The 21599-nt window shown below is 40.1% G+C and overlaps 1 protein-coding gene across 1 annotated transcript in view; it reads left to right on the top strand.

Annotated features, from left to right (window-relative positions):
- The first annotated feature begins 251 nt into the window (after positions 1 to 251).
- Positions 252 to 21599, top strand: part of raly (RALY heterogeneous nuclear ribonucleoprotein) — a 145204-nt gene continuing 123856 nt past the window's right edge. Inside the window, exon 1 of the mRNA XM_044349523.1 lies at positions 252 to 356. The gene's annotated coding sequence lies outside the window, so the exon portion shown is untranslated. The remainder of the gene's footprint in view (positions 357 to 21599) is intronic.

Below are 21599 nucleotides of genomic sequence, written 5' to 3'. Positions count from 1 at the left end.
AATTGCCACTTATTGAAAAATCTGACTTGTTTGGTGAATACATTTTTGGGCAGAATGTAACTTTAAGAGCTCCTCTGTCTCTGTCTGTGCGCTTTTTAGCCAAGTGCCAAATTACGCACGAAGCTCCCAGCCGCCGCTGCTCCTCGGTCTACCCGGCCTCCCCCCCCCCCTCCCTGCAGCGCTCAGTGGTTCGCTCCACTTAGCTGCTGTTCATCACCGCCCCGCTGGCCGGCGCACAGTCAGAGCTTCTGCACAGTAACCGCGCGCGCACACCGAGTCTCAGCCGCCTGCCCGCCAGCTCCGCTCTGCTCTTCTCCTCTCGCTTCAGCCTCTGAACGTTTTTGCCTTCTCCGTTGGTAGGTCAGTTCTCTCTTCCTCTTTTCTTCTTTCTTCCCCCCTCCTTTCTTTCTTGCTGGTTTGGTTCCTATCTTTTTATTTTCATTTTTTTTGCAGTGAATTTCAGCGGCTGGCTGGATTTCTCTGCCTCTCTGTTGTCCTGCGAGTCTTTACCGGAGCTTTTATCCGCTGCTTTACCTGCTCGACCAAAAACCTCTATCAATGTATTGATGTTGGAGGGAAACTCATCTTCTGGCTTTTCTTGTGTTTGTTTCCAGTGTCTTTTTATTTATTTTTCGTGATGTTTTCTCGCTTCTTTCTCTTTCGTGTTGAAACATGTCTTTCCTCTCTATGATCTTACAAGATTTCTTTTGATTTTCGTGTATTTTATTCTTCAGTTTCTTTTATCTCAGTCCTGCAGATTCGGTTTTTTTTTCTTCTTCTTTTTATAAAAACCAAAGGGGATTGAAATTTCTCTAAACTTGAATGTTGCGCATGCAGCATGACAGAACGCAGCGAGGATGATGATGATGATGGTGATGATGATGATGATGATGATGATGGGCAGGTGTTGCACGGACAGCTAATCTTCTTCCAAGGAACTGTTTCTGTTGGAACTAAATGGTAATCTCAGTAGTGAAAGTAGTGAATATGTCGGTCAGTGTGGGTTTATGAATGTGTGTTAACAGCTCCACACACACACACACACACACACACACACACACACCAGTGGCATAGGCAGAAATTGTATAGGCTAATACAAAAGTGGGTGGGCCATCTTTTCCCCGTAAAACTGACTTATGAAAAGTTAGAATAAGAAAAAAGAACAAACAGACAAACTGAAAAACAAGCAATCAGTATAACCAGTAAACAGTATAGACAAAAAGCCGTTTTTAACAGCCTATCCAGCCTAAAATACAGTATATTTGCACTGGCAAGACTGGCTGTGCACCGACTCTACAGTGCACAACACTGTTAATTAACCATTTTATTGCATAAAGTGGCAACTAAACAAAAACCCGGAGAGCAGTGGTGTTAACTTAGACAGAAATTGCACATGTATTATATCCCGCGTGCATTCGTTATAGCCTGCAGCCAGTGTTGCTTCAGTACTGGTCAGTTCATGAAAAACCAAATCTGCAGATTGTACAGAAAACTGCATCCTTACACTCTATTCTATCAAGAAAACTGTCCACACCACTGTGATGATTGACTTTCCATTCTTGACTGTGCAGGGAAATACGTGCAAATTTAGCTGTGAATGTGGTTCGTAAATGGCGGGTGAACCCATAGCCGCGAGAACATGATTTCAGTTGGGGGTGTGGAGGTGCTGATTATTTAACGCCCCCTCCCAAAAAAAACGTTTTGAGTTTATTACTTGCAGCGATCCGACCGCAGCAGAAATGATAAGTGTCTCCCTGTTGAGGGACGCTGCTGTGCGTAGACGCGCACGGCAGCGTAATTTCATTGATTATTTAAATCTCTTGCCACGCTGACAGGATCAGTCAGGATCTAACGTTAATTAATGTTCTGTGTCCTTCTACACATCCAGAAGGTCACACACACACACACAGTCCAGGTTCACACTGTGAGACTGTTTGGAGTAAAGCAGCCGTCCTCCTGATAAATCCTGCGCTCCATCAGAGCTGTCTAAAAAATTTATTTCAGAAGCTAAAAGTTTAATTCGGTTTCCTCTGGAGACTTTCTTCTGTCATATCAAGTTGATAACTACAGTTTTTAGTAGTCAGGCTGCTGGAGACATTTCTAACCCGCATGTGTCAACCTTGTCCGTGAGCCACGTGTCTCAAGCCCGCTTCTTTTCTCCACTCCACTATCTTTACGCACGGGGTCTATTTTTGCCAGACCGGCTGCACACGACAGAAAGAAAAAAATGATTGCAGCAACACATATGGGCCTATAGGTTGGCAGCCACCTGGAGGCTGCTGCACCCCCAGCACCCCTACTTTCCACAGCTGTTGGGTGAACCCACATCAAGCTGACCGGGAGAAAGCATTATACCGCCTGGGAGCGAGCGGCCGGGTTGCAAGCTGATGGACAAAATGTTATGTTACAAAATGTATTTTGATCAAATTTGGCTGGGCGGGCCAGTGCTGCCCAGGCCCATTACTGGCTACGCACCTGACACACACACACTTCAGCAGCCTGTTTTTACTGTCGGTCCTCATGAAGCAGACCAGGAGGAGTTGACAGGTCAGGTTTGTTACTCTGTCATACTCTGTCTTGTCATGCATATCTGATCTGTAATATCAACAGACTGGTTGTTGATCCTTCTTTTTGCACATCAAAGCCTCTGCACTGCATGATGAGAATATTTTTATGACTTGTTGTGCTCTTGTAAACCTTCAATCTGAAACTGGCTGTTTCAAGATTTGTTTTGGCATATGAGACTTGTAGACAAGAAGTGAAACAGATGGAAAATGGGATGTATTTAATCGTACTCATTTATCACTCATTTATAAAGACACAATTTTAAAAAGTAGTAGGCATATTCAGGAGTAAGAGTATTTGAAGGAATGCTTTAAATTGTGTCATTTCTTGTCAGAGTTTTAGCTGACTGAAGACTCTGCTCCAGTGATGCATTAAAGTACATCACATAGTATGGGAAAATGGCCTCCGTAAATCACAGTTACACAGTGTTTTACAGCTGATTGTTAAATGTGACACTTAGGGGATCCTTTAAACAGTTGAAATGATAGAAATCTATTAGAGTTGAAAATATGAGACAAACTGAACAATAGAAAACATAAGAAATAATTGAGTGAAATGTTTGACACCTCTGTGAGGGAAATCTACCTCCTCCACACACAAAAAAACATCTGAATTTAAAGACACAGGCTCACTTTCATGACTGACCAAGATGTTTACCATTATCCCTGGATAAATTACATTTACACTCCTAAAAAGTCTCCACACATGAGAAATTAAGGTTTATATGAGTGATGTTGTCAAAGGTAAAGGCAGCTGTCGAAGGGGAATGTAGAGGAGGAAGGAAGTATGAAAAAAAAGGCACATGCATGAAAACAGTCCCATTGTGGCATTGTGGCACTTCTCTGGCTCACACAGTACCGTAGTAACATGTTTGTGTGTGTAAGTGTTTAATGTGCACAGTGTGAAATGCATTTATACAGTGTGGAGTTGGTGTTGTGCAGTAAGACGCAGCCACAGGCAGGACTGTGAGACTCAGGGGAAGAAAAGAGTCTGCAGGATATCATCAGTGCGGCTACAGGCTGCTGCTGCTGTGGCTTCTTGGTTACTCTGTGAAGGTGTTTCATTTTTATTATTCTCAAACAGCATGTATGTTGGCTTATGATTCTTTCATCTATCCATCTGCCTGTTGTTGATGAGAAGTATGTGCTTAATGTGTAGAAGTAGATTTTGTTTGTTAGTCGTAAATCACGTTTCAATTACAGATGTTTCCAAAAACCAGTTTTTCGGCAAAACACTAATAATTTAATCTTCCAAACTTCTGTCACACAGATCAGATACTGCCAAAAGCTCCACAAATTCATATTTTTAAATTATACTACTGCATACCCCGACCGATGTTTTCAATAACTGTGGGTGATTATACCTCTACTCAGGTTGAAGATGGGTGGAGCTACGCTGAAAGTTATTGTGCAGCCAGACATGTACTTGCTTCCAACTAGGCCTGTCACGATAATTACTTTTGTTGGATGATATATTGTCCCAAAAATAATTGCGATAAATGATATTATTGTCATTTTGTGCCATAGTTGCACAATTAAGTTAAATAAAGTACTGTTAATGTAGTTGCTGTGAACCTGAAGCTTCCAGCCAAGAGACGGTTAGACAATAACAGTTAGCCAGTTAGCAGTTATCGGAAAGTCAAACTGTTAGCAGTCGCTTACTGGTGAGTGGTGCCATTAAACGTGAGGATTTATTCACTGTGAGTGGGAAACCGGCGACTTCCGGCCACCGTTTCAACAAACTTAAAGCTCTTCGGTTCATGCGCCAATGCTTACAGGCTAACCAGCTATCTCCCAGGCTAACTGTTAGCTGCTAGCTGTTATTGTTATGTTAAATATTGATTCAGGAATCATCGTGGCAATTAAAAACAGGTAGATTATTTGCCTCAAATAGACCACACACAATTAGTTACGTTGTTTATTCTGGTGTCACTTTGGCTAAAATGATGGTGACATTCTTATGTAAACAAACATGCATGCAAACACAGTGGGCAATATCGAGGTCAGCAGAAATGATCGCGGTCATGTCCATATATGGTACGATAAGTCGGTAACGTAATTATCGTGACAGGCCTACTTCTGATTGCAAATGTACTGGCTGCAAGACTTCAGTCAGATTTATGTTTGGACATGCAACATTGGAAAGCCTTCCAGCCAGTTGGAGTAACTGGGTGGGACTGGCCTCTCATTCAGTAAATATTAATTGTTTTCATCCTTGTTTATAGAGGTGTGAAGTGGAGGGGGCAGCTTTCCCCATTCTGTATTCCCATTGCTAATATTTCTTTAAACAGAGTATAACCTCAGGACTCTCCCAGATACTGTAACAATCCTTTAGTTTTATATTACGACCACCAGTTTCAATAACTTCAACTCCGTCTCTGAGAAATCATGTTTTGTCCATGATTTTGGTGGACAGCTAAGAATACTACAATACCCATGAGCCTCTGCTGTTGCTATGGAGAAGAAACCATGGGCACAAATCAGAGATCATCAGCAAATCATCAGAGTGTAATGAATTTAAAACATTTTGTCACTTAGGTTGTAAGCAATAGCCGTAGTTACTGAATTCACTCAAAAGTGCCTCAGAAATGTATATAAACCGAGTCTCTCTGTAGATTGTAAAATCAGTTTCCTCATCATCGTCATCTTTAGCTTCTGCATGCCGTTAGCGGTGCATGTGACTGAATTTTAAGCTTGGTGATTGGCTGTTTGTTGCTGAATTGCACAATGGGAGTCATAGTAAACTTATATCCTGAAAATTTCATGTACACAGTCTAGTACCTTTGACTTTCTACAAAGAATCAGATATTTTCAAACACTGGTTCATCTTTTGTATTGATGATTTAACTGGGAGAGTTTCAGTTGGATGTCGATGTGAAACGCGTTATTACAATAACTCTGATATGACATGAAAGTGACATGAGAAGAGGTTTAATCAGGCAAAATACCCTGCGTCAGACTCACATGCTGACACCCACACCTTGTCCATTTCCATTGAAATTAATGAGTGGGCAGCTTTTTTCCCCACACGTTACCGATGTCTCTCTGAATGGCTTTAGCGGATGAAAAATCGTCTCAACCCATGGAGGTGCATGTAAAATCATTTGAAAGCAAGAACATTGGAGATGAAAGGTTTCACCTGACAACAGTGATAATATAACACTGGACTGTATATCACAGAACAAGCACGGCTGAGTGACAACGATAAAAAATGTTAGAGTTAAGAGTTACAGCCCAGCACTCGCTCTTCACACAGTGTGTACATCATCCTACTACTGTGTGTGCTCAGGCTGCTGTATTGATAGAAAAGAGAAAAATGAAAACAGGGATGAATAAATAATGATTCATATTTAAACTTGGTCATGTTAATTATTTAGCGTCTCCGTGCTGATAATGAATAGATGTTGCTGCACTTTGACGTCATGTGTAGAAACTCATTAGTTTGTGCTCTGCAGCATTGTGTGTGATTTCGTTTGGCTGAGCACACTGAGTGCAAAAAAAGAGGTGGATAAACATGTAGACTCTAACTTGCAGAATTGATTTTTTATATAGATTTTTGTTGCATAATTATTACTTTCTACAAAGAGTGAATATTTGTTGCAGCATTCGAGCAAAGCAGGACGCTGTAAGAGTTGCTGGTTGTTCAGCAGCTACAACGTCTTTACAGCATTCCAGAGGATGGAAATTTACATCAGGAATGGCTGAAATTCATTTATGAAGACAACATTCCTTCCGTCAAGTTTTTGTATGTGTATGCTCGACACATTTTATAGTTAACTGTCTGCTTAATGAGACTCAGTACGCTGAAGGGTTTTCAACTTTTTCATGTTCAGTGTTTGGATGAAGTTTTAAAACAAGCACACTCGTACACAATGTTTCTTCCTGTTACTCATCTACATTAAAGGAATATATCTGTGCTAAAGCTAAGCTAGTGACCTCCAGCTATGTTTGATAAAATGACTTTTACGTGAGGAAACTTAGACACTTAGATCTTACCGTTCTGAAACATCCTTTTGAAATCTCAACTGTGCAGCAGCAGCTTCTTCCCCTTCATTCATAATCAGACTCTGATTCATAGGCCGTTATATACACTGTCTTACGTCCCCAGCTGCAGCCATTACTTCAGGTGAAGACGTGATGTAAGGGAACTTGCATTATTCATTAGGTAGTATCCCAGTTGGCTGCGGCGGGGGACACACCCCCAGCAAATCAGTGTAGATTTTCATTAATAATGCCGATTTTATGTAAATAGCTTCCGAAACAGACTGCTGGAGGACAGGGGGGGAATCTGGGCTGTGAGGAAAGATGGATTTAGAGAAAACTAAACAACTTATGAATAAAATGTCACAGATATGTTTAACAAAGACTTCATTATTTATAAAAATGAATCAAAAAAGGCCATAATATCAGATCTTTAATGTCACTGTTGCCTCTCTCCTACCGCTGTCTGCACTTTATTCTTGCACACTGCATGCATACTTCCTATTTTAGTTTCTATTATATTCTTTATTTCATTCTACATTTTATTAAATTTTTTAGTTTTATTCTATGTATATTTATTCCCACTCTCTCAACTGCTGTAACACCTGAATTTCCCTCATGGGGATCAACAAACTGTTATCTCTTTCCAGAACTTAAAACTCGCCATTGCCAACTTAGTCCACTGGGTTTTTCTTAAATGCAGGGCTATGTTTTATCTGAAGAGCAGATCATTGCAGGACACCTGCAGCAGCAAATGGCATTGACAGTATCAGGAGAATTATAGTAAAAAACTGTCAGGTTAAAAAGAACCGTATACCTATAAAAATATGATTGGATGTCACTATCTACTCGTAGTCAAGCAGCTGATGCAACAGCGTTCAGCTCTGCCTGAAGGCGATTTGTTCTATTTGAAACTTGAAACCTTGTGAAGAAAAAAATCTCTTTTACAACACCTTGAACAGACCGAACATAACACAGTAAAACATTCATTCATTCATGGATTCAAAGAATTGCATGCTTGAAGTTTCTGAAGGCCAATTTGTTTTTTTCTGAATCTTGATTTCATCATGGCCAAGTGTCCTAATTGGTCTTTTTTCTCCTTCAATGAGTCCATGAGTCTTTATCCATCAACTTTCTTTTTCATTGCTTTTTGAGTTGTTTTTTTTTTTTTTTTAGATATAAATCTATAATAGAGCAAATAAGTATGTGTTAGATCTTTCAAGTAGATTGGACCAGTTCTGTTCCATTAAACTCCATGAACACCTTTAAAAACATGAAGCTATTACCAAGCGTCTGTATGTATGTGCACCCTGTTATCACAAAGACCTTGCACATAATAAGAAACGAAGCAATTTACTTTGAGTTATTAATACATGCAAAGAAGAAAAAAATCACAGCCATTTCAAAACAAATCTAATATTACAGTGTTTTACTCAGATGATCTGTGTTACTGTTTTCACCTCAATTCATTAAGCTTTGGGGGGCTCTGACAGCTGGAAAATTGCCCCCATAGCTTGAAAAATGTATATATAACAGAAACTCATTATCTGGCCTTGCTGCCAGATATCCATAAAAAATAAATAAATTGATAAAAAAAGAAAAAAAATCTTGTGCAGTTATACCACAGTTGCCCATATGTCATGATCTAAATATCCAAATAGGAGCCGTTTTTTAAAATTTCCTGAATTAGTCCCGGGAAGGCAATCAGCATGTCAACCAAAATTATGCAAAGTGCTCTGCAGGAGAAACCGAATATCAACTAGAAATAATTAAAAGACTGCAAGAAATATTAGATCTGTGGGTCCGGAGTCAGTTTGAGGTAATTGTTTCAAAGATATTACAACCACAAATAATTTAAAAGCTATTACAAATACATGAAACACAGTCCACAGCACAGACTATATGACTGACATGCTTAATCTCTGTTTTGCTGATTTTCCCACAGGCATTTCAGCCGCTCGCAGCAATTTGAGCGCACGGTGGAGAATACAAAGACCGAACTCATCAATTTTTCTGATTGTAAAGACAGTCGGTTGGTTTCAATGAGGCCTGAGCAATTTATATTAATGCAGAGGGAGTTTGTGTCCGAAATGAGAGATGTAATTTGGAAGAAAAAAAAAAAGAGTATTTCTAGAAAGTGCCGCACATAATCAAGATGAATGAAAGGCCTGTTTAAAGCAGCAGCCGCAAATGGCAGGTAGATAGATTGTGATAACTGGAACACAGGAACACTATTTAACATAGCATCTATAAAATGACAGAGTAAAAGAGAAAAACATTGTGAACAAGAAAGTGGAGACATCTACTTAATGTAACTTAATATATCTTTCTTTTAACACTTGTCACAGTCAACTATCATCTAGCATAACCGCAAAAGCACAGGTCTGTAAAGGCTAAATTGTTCCCAACGTCACTGAATACATACTAAAAAATGCATTTCCTAGAGGGACATTAAACATACAAGGTAGACAAAATACGAAAAAAACAGATCTCCTTCCTGATTACAACCGTGATACAGACCATACCATCAGTTGACCTTTGAATAATCTCCCTCACCATGAGCCAGTTAGATGATTTTTCTGTATTTTCCACATTTGATTCATAACTGCGGCAAAAAGACTTCCAGCCGTTTTTTTGCAAACACATGAGTTCAAAGGTGCAAAAAATATATTTTTATTTTGTTACTTTTGGTGTATTTTTATGTCTTTAAATAGATAGCTGGAGTAGAGAGCTGACAGGAAATGTTAGGGGAGAGAATTGGGGAATGGTTTCCTGCCATGGCCGGAAGCAAACCAGGAGCAGTTCATGGTCAGGGCCTTTACCCCTAGGCCACCATGAGAGGGGTCCTGGCTCCAAACCTGCATTGACAGATGCTTTTTCCCTTGTTCAGCTCAGAGACACACGATCTTGATTTTAATAAAGTCTATGTGATATTTTTTAAAATAAAAAGGTACACAGGAGTTTAAAAGGTTAAGATTGTGTATGAACTCATTCAGAGTCTTGACTTTATTATTTAAAATAACTGTATTGGTGTTGCAAGGATTCTCTCTGCATTGACAACACAAAGAGATAAGGGTTTCATATCTTCCAGAGAATAACCTCTAGCAGTCTAACACACACACTTACACACACACACACTTACACACACACACACACACACTGCAGTAGGCTTACTAGTCTACCACACTCACGACACCAACCACAATTTCACTCATCCAAGGAAATCAACCATGATCAACTAACACACACACACACACACAAGCCAGCAGCCAGCTGAGCATCACTTGAGAGCAGATGGAGGTTAACGGTGACACACACACGCACACATATGCTCAGCTTCTGCTTGCCCAGAGAGACTCACACCTACACTGAGACCAGACACACACACACACACACACACACACACACACACACACACACACACTGGTGCAGATAATGGAGGTGTGACACGCGAACATCCTTCTTGTTCCTGTGAGTTCACAGCAGTTACTGGTTTACTGGTTGACAGATCGTTAAAATTTGCTGATATGGATACAATCTTTTATTACGTTATACTATATGTGACTGTCAACAAATCCTCCCTATTTAACAACAAAAAACGGTGGTTCATGCTCACCACGACGACACATAGAGGAAGTGTTTCCTGATCTGATGCCCCTACTGGCAGTTATCGGCAGGACGACATAGTCTGTGCTTTCAAAAACTGTTAAAAATCACCACTAAATACTGCTAATATTTTATGATGTCACTACGCTATGGTTGAGATTTAGTTAAGAAAAATTTTGCACATTTTTCACTCTCAGTGTTTAGATGTTTTTTTACATTTGCTTCAGTTTTACGTGAAACTTGCCCAGGATGACGAAATGTTTAATTTGCTTACGTTAAGTTATGTTACTGTTTCATGATAAGGCAGTTAGGAGCAGTGACTGTATGTATGTGTGAATCTCTCCTGTGGTGTATTTAAAGATGCTCCAACACCAGATGTTTTACTGTCAGCTGCCTGACAAAAAAAAAAAAAAAAATGTTATGATGCCAAAAACATTCACAGCTTCTTCTTCAGTAACGTTGTTTTCATTTTGTTTGCTTGTTTGTGTCTTCTGCGTTTGATTCCCTGACAACAGAGCTCATGAATATGCTCTTCTGCTACCGTTTGACTGACTGCTGATATATTTGGCCGGCTGGTTGTTTACTGACGAGTCGACTGACTGACTGACTTGTTCGCCGTCTTTGTCAGCATCTTTCTCTCTCTCCCGACTCGCCTTTCTATTCTCGATCTCTCTCTCTGGCTTTGCCAAAAAAAATTCAACTAAACTCTCATTAATGCAAATTGCCTTTGCTCTCTCTCTCTCTCTCTCTCTCTCTCTCTCCTTGCTCCAACGTTCACAAGCCTTCCTCTGTGCATGTGTGCGTGTGTGTGTGTGTAGTCAGGAGTCAAGAAGAGTCCTGACATTTTAGAAACTAAGCCACCTCCCTGATTCAGCAGAAACACAGAAACAGATGGAAACCTCTCCTCCTCCTCCTCCTCATCCTCTTCTTCTTCATCTGCTTTCTCTCTCTTGATTTTCCTCTCCTTCTCTTTCTCCCTGTACTTCTCTCCGTCTGCACCGTCTTATTTGTAATTCATTTCGGTTAATGTTGCTGTCAGTTCACCTTAATTTCCTGGGTTTTGTTAGTGTGACAGACTCATTCAGCTGCAGAGCATCTGAGACAGAAGCGTTCAGATGACAGCGGCCGACTGCAATACAGCAACAAGTAAACCCTTATAACTCTAAAAGCTTTTTCCACGTGCAACCCGTTAAAAGTGAAAACTCGTGCAGAATGATTGCCAGAAAAAGTGCATTTAATCAGTTTAGAGGGATGTGTTCAGGTATAGAGGATGTTGTGTACTGTACAGACTGTAAAGCACCTTGAGGAAAATTTGTGATTTGTGATATTGAGCTAATATACTGTTAATAAAAACTGACTTGAGCTGACAATAAAGTGTGTGAAGAGGTTTCAGTAGTGTCCAATAGGGGTGGGTGATATGGCCCTAAAATAATAATATAATAATATATATAATGTAATAATAAAAATAGCGTAACTATTATTATCATGAACAATACAATATGGCACACCTCTAGTGTCCAAAATTAGTAATGTAAGTACAGTCTGCAATGTGATTTTCACTTCAATGTGAAAAACATATATTAAGTAAAAACCATGTTCAGTTTTCATGTTTTTTTGTCAGGATTCATTCATGTCAGTCAGAGACTCTTGTGTTCACAAATCAAAAAGGCAGATAAATCTCTTTGAGCGAGCTCTCAGAGAATCCAAGCAGCGGCAAAGATCCTGCTGGGACATCTAACCCCCCCCCCCCCCCCCCCCCCCCCCCCCTAAACACATACATTAAATTTCAGTAAAGTCAACAATATAAAAAGCCTAGCAGGTTGGGGTCTGGAGAGAGTTGCAGCCATGGATGTATAGAGTATAAGAAAGTTTCTAGCTTCTGGGTTTGCTTCTGCATTGTGCGGCTCACTGAATATATGCAGTAGTGTTTCTCCCACTGGCCCCGCCCACGAGTCAGTGTTTAGTCTAAGTTAGAGAGAAAATAAAATAAATGAATGAAAAATTAAAGATCTATAAGCAAAGAGGATTCTTAGAGCAGAAGAGGACGGAAGAGATTAAGTTAGAGGAAGAGAAACAGAAACAGGAAAGAGAGGAACGGAATAAGGAGTGTCGGGACAAGAAAAAAACCAGGACAAGAACACGGACAGAAAGATGAGGAAAGGAGGGCACGAAAGAAAGAGAGGAATTAGTGATGAGAGAAAAGGAAAATAGGAAACAATGGACCAGGAAGAAAAAGGATAAAGAACAGAAGACAAAGAGTACAAAGGAGAGAAAACAATATAATAACCAGCTTGAAGATAGAAAAGAGTGATTCAGGGAAGCAGGATAAGAGAAGAGAATAAGTAGAAATGCTAAAAGATGAAAAAGGAGAGGGAAAATGTGAGGAGAAAAAAAAGGCAAGAACGAGAGAAAGAAATAGTGGACTGTAAAAGAAGATGAATCGGGGAAAGGATAGGGGGGAGAGATCAAAGGAGAGAATAAAAACAAAGAAAATGAGAAAGTATAAAATAAGGAAAAGGTCTGGATATAGAGATGTGGAGAGAGTAGAGGATAGAGGAGAGAAAACTGATGAAAGGAAGAGAAGAAGAAGAGGAGGAGAAAGGGTGTAAGAGGTGTGCAGAGGAGGAGAGTCGGTGTGTTTGTGCGAGTGTGTGTGCGTGTCTAATGACTGATAAAGCGAGGGTGGCATTGAATTATAGATGCAGCCGAGGTGAAATTTTCATGAAAATGTTACTAAGCCATTCAAAGATTAGTCAAACAACCTCAGACCTGAACGTGAGAGGGATGAGGAGGAGGAGGAGGAGGAGGAGGTGGAGGAGGTGAGGAAGTGGAAGAAGAGGTAGCATGCGAAAAGGAAGGTGAAGATGGGAGGAGAAAGAGGATGAAGGATGAGAGAAGGGGGAAGATAAAGAGGAAACTAAAGGAAGGGAAGATGGATAGAGAGGAAATGGAAGACAGAACATAAAGAAAGAAGAAAACAAGAATTAAACGACAGAAGGAGTCGGACAGGTAGAAAGGGAAGATGTAAGGACCAGGAACGATGCAGAGAGACATAAATAAAGGTTGGAGGTAGAGAGGAAGTAGAATGGAAGAGGTGGAAAGAAGGAAGGAGTGAGAGAAAGAGAGGGAGATCAGGAGGTAGAAGGAATGGGCTGGAGAAAGTGAAGTGAGAGATGGTATAGAGAGGAGAGAGGGTCATCTTTCTAAGACGGAGGGGTAAAAGGAAGAGAGTAAGAGAAAGAAATAGATGTGATGGAGAAAGAGGGATGCATGAGGGAGGAGGGGAGTGTTGATCTGATGATGGAGCTTGATAAGTTAACCAAAGTGATAATAACTCATTCTGAGAAGAACATGAATTTACAAAATCGCATCCAATAGTTGTTGAGATATTTCAGTTTGGACCAAAGTGATGCACCAACGGAGCACAAACTGAGGAAAAGATAGAAGAAAATGTAGTTGTAAAACTATGTTGCACAAGTGTCAACAGTCTGTGGTCTTTTGCTTGTGGAAGAAACTGTTTTTCTACTAATTTGCAATATTGACCAGTCTTGAAAATCAGTTAAAAATGTTCTGCTGGTCTTTAGTTAAGGACTCTCTCTCTCGTTGGCGGCAGCTTACTTTGCAGGCTGCGTAACGATTACGTCTCGTTTGAGGTGGACGAGACCGAGATCCGAGACGAGGAGAGAGAAGAAAGGAAAGATGGAGAGCCGGAGAAAGTTGGAAGCAGTGTTAACGAGTGTGTTAGAAGAAGAAGAAACACTCTTGACTGGGTTCAGGCTCATTTCCCAGTAGCTCTGTGACTCTGTAGCAGAGTAGAGGACACACATGCTCAGCTTCATTACCTGCTCTGTTTTGACCTTCTGCTGTTGAACTGATAACCAGGTAATTAATTTGACCCTTCCTACACACACACACACACACACACACACACACACACACACACACACACACACACAAGTACAAAGCAAATTGGCCCCCAGTGTGCATGCATATCAGAGCTCTCTGTATTTGCATGTAATGTAGAACCGGGCAGGAACATGAAATAAATGGTCAAGTGTGTATGTGGTCTAATTATACTCCCCAGGCATTATAGGCTAATTTCCATTTAACAACACTGTACAGTCATTATCTGTTTAGCTCTGACTGTTGTGTTGTTTTTTTTTTTTTTTCCCCAGATAACCAGCTAATTAGCTGGAAACTCTGCCGTTCCACATGATTTCACCCACAGAATAAATCATAATTAAACATGTAAGTGGAATATAATTTATTACAATGAAAAATATAAAAAAAAAACCCATTTAAATAATGATCAAAACCAATTGACAAAGGAAAACTAATAAAAAAGATCATACCTAAGCCATAACATACATAGTGTTTGAGTAGTATGTAGTATGTGTAGTATGTGAACTCCTCTCTCCAGGTCACATGCAGGCTTCAAGGTGTAAATTACATTCAGCAAATGGAACATGGCTTCTTACAAAATATCATAGTGGGCATTTAGCTTCAGGCCACACTTTAAGAATTATACTATGCAGAGAAAGAAATTGGCTTTCCTCTGACTATATTACACAAACACATTTCACACGTAGCGGTTTTAAAGAAAATAAGAAAAAAGAAAACAAACAAAGCCACTTTCACTTTCTATTTTAATGTTTTGCTCGCTGAGCATTAAATTAGACTCCAGATCTAATAACACACAGCTCTGAGGATTTTAGTGTAACAGGATAAAACAAAAAAAAGTTCTTTATACACTGAACAAACACTCGCCTGTGATCATTTTATTAAAGCAGAAAAGTGTCTCACAGAACAAAATAATACGAACATACAAAACATAGACTTATAATAAAATTGATTAAGTATCTTCCTTATTAATCCTGATCCCGAGCCCCATATGCTAGGAACTGTGGTCATATTGGACAATTCAGCATGTCCAGTGTCCCTAACTTTAACTACACTGTTGCTGCCACATGCATTTTTGTGTATAATGATCAATAATACAAACACAATTAGAAGGATAATGTAATATTAAGATACATCAGTATTGTGCCATTACAAAATATCAAATAATATACACAATAAATACATTAATCTGTTAAAAAATAGATATATAAAATCATGAGACAGATACCAAGTCCAACCAAACAGATTTTTATTTTGGTGGATATCACATTTATTTGCACTGTCATTATTCATAAATGCTGCCTCTTGTTCGCAGTGTGGTTTGCTGAACAAATATTACTCAGTAAATGGCAGAAAACTACACTGTTGTAGGTTTGTTTACCATCAGTGACACCTCCCACCCACACAGTTTGATTGACAGCTGATCCCTTGCAAATGCAGTTAAGAGGCAATGCTCATACTAACTAACATTGTCTTATTAAAGGAAGAGTGAGGTGTGGTTGTAAATAATGATAACCATCAACCAGCCTCATCACTTGCAGTTATTTAATTCCAGTGGCTGTCTGTGTGTTTCTCCACTTGGCTGCATTAGTGATGCATCTCCCATAAAGCATTGCCCTGTTGATACCCGCTGCTCAACTGCTGCCAAATGCTTTGGCTTCCTTTTCCTCCATTTATCATCTATCCATTCATCCTAAAACCTGGTCTTCTCATCCAGCCACCCACGCCCAGTCTCTGGAACCCCTCCAGGTTTATCCTTTCGATCCTTCAGGCTAGTCAGACTGTCCAGGACTGTCTGACTGTGTATCATTTATCCATCTGCCTGCGTGAAACATTTAATCCATCTGCAGGAACCCTTAAAGTGCAAAACACACTGCCACTGCAGCGCCGTGGTGTGTCAAGCATAGACGGATTACCACATGGGCAAAGTGGGCACATGCCCAGGGCCGTGGAGCCAATGGGGGCCCTTGGCCTGGTCAACATGGAGAAATGTGTGCCTAGTGGGTCTGCAAAGCATAAACTCTGGTTATTGATAAGTTATCCAGCTGTCTTGGCAGCAGACTCGATGCATACAAGCACCTATGTGATGTGTTTCATGCCAGAGACTGCATCGGACAGTGAAGTAATTGACAAAGCAAACACGTTTTCCTCTGCCTATCTGTCTGATTTGGACAGAAGTCTTGCTGATGAACTGATCCACTTCAGATCTTTCATCAGACCTGCCGGACTGAACATGCCTCCATCAAAACTCCTGAGCTCCATTGTGGATTACAGCCAACATTTCCTAACGTATATGCTGTGTTGATACTGTATCTGACGCTTCCTGTCAGCAACTGTGAGGGAAAACGTCCCTTTTTGGAAATGTCCAGGAGTAAAAATAAGCTAATGACACAGCTTATTTTTACTGACACAGAGACACCTGAACATGTTGTCACTCATGGCCATTGAATCAGAACTTGTTTGATGACTTGATCAATGACTTCTCTTCAAAGAAGGCCCAAGCACCAGTAGGAAACATCGCGCCGCAGCATGTCAACAGGAAGACCACACACAGCGCGGGACAACAAAATGCCATGTGTGAGTTGTCTATTGTAGTTTCTGATGGGACTGTGGGTCGTATAGTTCGGGATATTTCTCGATCTCAACAACTAGTCTCACCTCATCCATTGTTCTACGCTCACGAGAGACAGCAGCAGCAAGAGGTGAGGAGAGGAAGTTGCCATGGGAGCAGAGCAGAAGAAGAGCTGCTACGGGAGCCAGGAGTGAGTGGAGTTTACTTATTTATTTAAGTTTTGCCTTGCAGATACAGGCACAAGTGAAATAATTAAAACTACAGTGAAAAGCAAGCAACAATCTAGTAAATAACGTTTATAGTTGGTCCAACATTGTATTGAAGTATGAAACAGCTTTTTCTCTGGAAAAAAAATGCGTTTTTTTCATGGGTGGTGAGGCTGGACAGTGGCGTGAAGTGTTGCGGGGCGGCACATTGAGGAGCGCCAGAACACGCCTAGCTGCCGCTGGTGTAGGTTTATAGAGAATAATAGGGATGGCTGTTTTGATGCGTGCTGCTCGGTGGCGGTGTATTTTGGCCTTAAGGGATGTGTTCTCTTGTGGTGTGTCACATGATCACATCCTGTGTCTCTCCAAAGGCCCTTTTAAATTTGCAGCCTCACCCATCAATCTTAGAAGCTTTTCATGTCAGGGCTGTGTGTGAAAAGTGTTGATATTCGAGGATGAAGCTGTCTCCACAAGAAAAGACGGTACTGGTCAATGGTTCAAAAACATAAAACAATCTACACTTCAACAATCTGCTTTTTCTGACAAACAATCTGCATGCAAATACCTGTCTTCTCTCAGTAGCAAATGCAGAAGTACAGTGACACTGTTATACTGCTAGAAAAAGTCTTTATTTTAATCAGTAAGTGTGAGCTTCCCCAACCTTAACCACATGGTTTTACTTGCTTAAACTTAAGCAGACCATACATACAGTATAGTGATGGGGGTACACTTTGATACCTACAGAACATAAACTTAGTCTCACACAGAAAGCTTAGTGTCCTACCATGATATTCAGGTTAGCTAAACCTGTCAAGCTAACACGAATCCGCAACTAGAGAAGTCTCCATCATTTATGGCCCTGTTTGGGAATATTATGGCTTCCCAGTAATCTATAGAAACAAAGAGCAGTGGACAGAAACTTTGTGTTGACATTGTTCAGCACAGTTTCGCATTGTTGAGTATCTTAAATCTACATATACATATAATCATTTTTTTCAATGTTGTTACCTCTCATCCATTGAATTATCAGTGTTTACATGCTCGATATGTCAGAAAAGAATTTCTGTGTGGTATAATATCAGTATACAACATCCAACTCTCCTGTCATGATGTCTTCACAGGTATGTTTATAAAAAAATGTCTTCGATAAACTTTAATCATGGATTTTAGGAAGCTACTGTGTCACAGAACGGTATGGTTTAGATGCTTTGCTCAAGAACAGACAGTCAGCTGTCACTGATGAAGCACAGAGTAGTTTTAGTGTCTAAACTCTGTTTCTCTGACTTTGGTGCTGAAAGCCGAGTGAACTCTGCTGGCCTCTGCAGCCTGCTCAGTGGAGAATAAATGGATTCTCATTCAATTAAACAAAAACCTCAGGGAGTGGACTCTCATACGCTCCTCAAATAAAAAATGACAACTGAGGATTTTTTTTTTTACTTTGAGAAAGATTGCTCTCCCAATCCCAAAGTGGAAATTTGCTGGTCAGCAAAACTCTTGAATAGATTCCCTCTCACTTTATATATTTTCTTTCCTCTCCGAAAGAATGAATAATCTCTTTCCCTAAGGAGACCGAGTGGACCAGCATCCACCACCGAAGCCTTATTTTGGCTGTTTTGATGGATACAAGCAGAGAAGACTGCATAAAGAAGTTTCCTTACTATATATAAACTAGGACATCATGATGTGTTAGGATGTGGATGAGTAATTAATTAGAGGAGCTAACAAATAAGAGGCGGAGGATTGGATGAATAAATCACTGAATTAACTGACATTTGAGGCCTGATTGGTCAACTCCCCCTGTGTGTGGCAAGAATATTTGATTAAAAAAAAGAAAATGTCTGTGTCTGTGGCCTCCTAAAGGGTTTTTTATTCAATAGGGGGACATGAAACAGGCTGAAATATCCTGACTTTCTCTTCCCTCATATGGATCAAGCTCTAAAATGACTGGATCCTACAATTTCCATGATGCAGCTTGATAGTCTTGATAGTCTCTATGGGTAAGGTGACACATGACACAATTCTGTGCATTTTCTATATTGGACATGGTATACATTTTTAAATATAATTTGATTTAAATACAGTACAATAATCTGGGATTGTAAGTATTTACTGCCTGAAGAATGTGTGATTGCTCTGCACCCATCACATTGTGGAGACAAAACTTTGTTCGCATACCCATATTGTTGTCTGTTCTATCTTCTCTCCATATTCAATGTTGAATTGTAGAGTTTAACTGCAATAAAGTGTAATCTACTGTAGATTATGCTATATGTGTGTGTGACTTGAGTGTTTCAGGCATTCTTGGTTATTTTATTCTGCTTTGTTTAATTAAAGACCATCAGATATGAACGTCATCGCAACTCAGAAATAGGAACAGCGTCAGAGAAGCCAATTTCCAGCAAGAGCTCTTCATAAGGACATTATTATTAGAGTCATTTTGCCGTGTCGGTTTAATTGATTGAACAAAAGAAAGAGGGAAGGAAAGGCTGAATAAATTCCCCTCAATTAGGCTGAATGAACCATGTTGCCGGGTTGTCAATATCCTCACTAACAGCCGGCAAGTAAGTGATTGCAGCAGAGAGAGAGAAATTGAAGTAAAGACAGTGATTTGATCAGGTTAGTTTTCTATTACCAGTATGGATCTTGCTGTACAGTTGGGGCAGTAGATATCCGTATTCACTATCTGGTCTCATTGCTGATCAACATTAACTCTTCCCTAAATTAAATAAAAGTTAAGGTGTCACAGCAGCAAAAACAAAAAAAGTCCATTTCGTAGTGGTTCTGGTGGATCTTCATCACCAGATGGAGTTTCAGTTTTTCCTCGCACCGTGAGGACTTCTCTTCGAACTATAATCCCATGACAACTGGGCAGTTGTTGTGTTTGTTAGTCGCTCCTGTCTGTGAGTTCACAGATAGAAGTAGGTGGCCCATGACAGCCAGAGTCCTTTGTTGGCTGACTTTATTACTGTATTTGTTGAATCCTGTGTCTGAAGCATGCACTTCCACTCTCCTAGAAGGCATCGATGGCATGGCTTGTTTGTACATAAAAAAGTGACAGAAATAGTTGTGTTTGTGTGTCTGTTTCAGAAATTTACAAAAATTGTTGGACTAAGCTCAACTCTTCCAAACACCACCATCAGAAAGAGGGTTTCAGACACTGTTTGATGAGCCAACAAGCACTTTATTTTATGTCGAGGCCTTGAGATTCAATAAAGTGCTTTCAACCATAAATGGAAGGTTTATTGCAGCAGCCCACATTCACTGACTCAGACTGAAGACTAATTTATGGTTAGGTGCTAAACAGTCTCAACAATTGTCTTTCTATACTATGTCACATCTCACTGCACACATTGGTGAGAAAGTAGAAGTGGACTGATCACATAATTACCCTCTTTTACCAGTCCAGCTCCTACAGACCGCTATCGATTTATTCATGGATGAGTTATATTGGTGATACAGTTGAAAATAAAGGTTGTATGTGCAGCTACGCTTGAGTGTATGTGTGTCTCAGCCTGAGAGGAGAAGTGAGCGGACCACCACCAGTTTTTACAGTTCATCCTGAGAGGAACATGAATGTCTGTAACAGATTTCATTGCAAATCCATCCAATAGTTGTCGAGAGGTTTCACTCAAAATCACAAATGGTGGTACTACAAGAAAAGTCGGGGGATCACCAAAGTCATGAGGATACATTATCTGGTACATGTCTGTACAAACTGTCAAGGCAAGCCATCAAATAGTTGATAAAGAGAAAGATATTTCAGTCTGGGATAAAGTGGTAGATGGACCAAGCTGCTGACATTACTGTCCCTAAAGCATTGTGGCTAAGACCTTTGTTTTGTAAGGATTAAAAATGGAGGACAATAAGTGAAAGCAGAAGTGGGCGTGACCTCAAATGAAAGATTGTCTTGAAATAAGAAATCCATCAAAAAATGGCTTCCATGTCTGATGATTCAGAAATTATGAACCATTATAGATAGCAACATGGTGGCAATAATCAGTAGTTTTGTGCTACATCCCGCAACTAACAGACAAAAAAGATTATAATATACAGTATATATAATATAAATACGCAAGAAAGAAGGAAAGGGGATGATTTCAGACTTTTTATATTCCTCAAGTTAATAAATTGCGACACACGCTGCATTTACCAGCTGCCCATCTTCATGTAGAAGAGTTAAAAGATGAGTGATTGACAACAGGAAGCTAAATAAGTGGAGGAATGGCTAAGTGAAGATAAAGGATGGTCTGAATTATTATCATATTAAGTCAATTTTCCATGAATACAAATCTGCTCCAACACACGTGTGTGATCATGTATCATGTGACTGATTATACCATATAAGGCACTAAGTTGTTAATTTCCACCTTGCCTGTGCTGCATTTTGGCTGCTGTGATTTATACCTTGTATTAGGGTGTGTTGAAAGGACGAAAGGAAGGAGGGGGAGGTGTAAAGTGAATAAAAAAAGCAAGAAAGGACACAAGGAACGAAGGAAGTAAAGTCTTCAGACTGAATTAGCTTAGCTTAGGAGCAGTTTGTTGTACATAAATGGAAATCTGATGCAGCTCGTGTGTGTGTGTGTGTGTGTGTGTGTTTTCTTGCAGGTGTGTTTGATGTGTGTCTTCAGCCACCATGCTTCATGCATATCTGTGTGCCGTGCTGCGCAGTGAAGTGCTGAGTTATAGTTTAATCTGGTCCTGCAGCTTCCTACACTGAAAACAGCCTCACAAATCACAGACCATATCCAGGTGTCAGCTTCCCTCCACACA

Source organism: Thunnus albacares, chromosome 4 (genome assembly GCF_914725855.1).
Source record: "Thunnus albacares chromosome 4, fThuAlb1.1, whole genome shotgun sequence".
In the NCBI taxonomy this organism is placed as follows: Eukaryota; Metazoa; Chordata; class Actinopteri; order Scombriformes; family Scombridae; genus Thunnus; species Thunnus albacares.
Note: the sequence above shows the minus strand (reverse complement) of the source record. Positions and strands in the feature narration are given on the sequence as shown.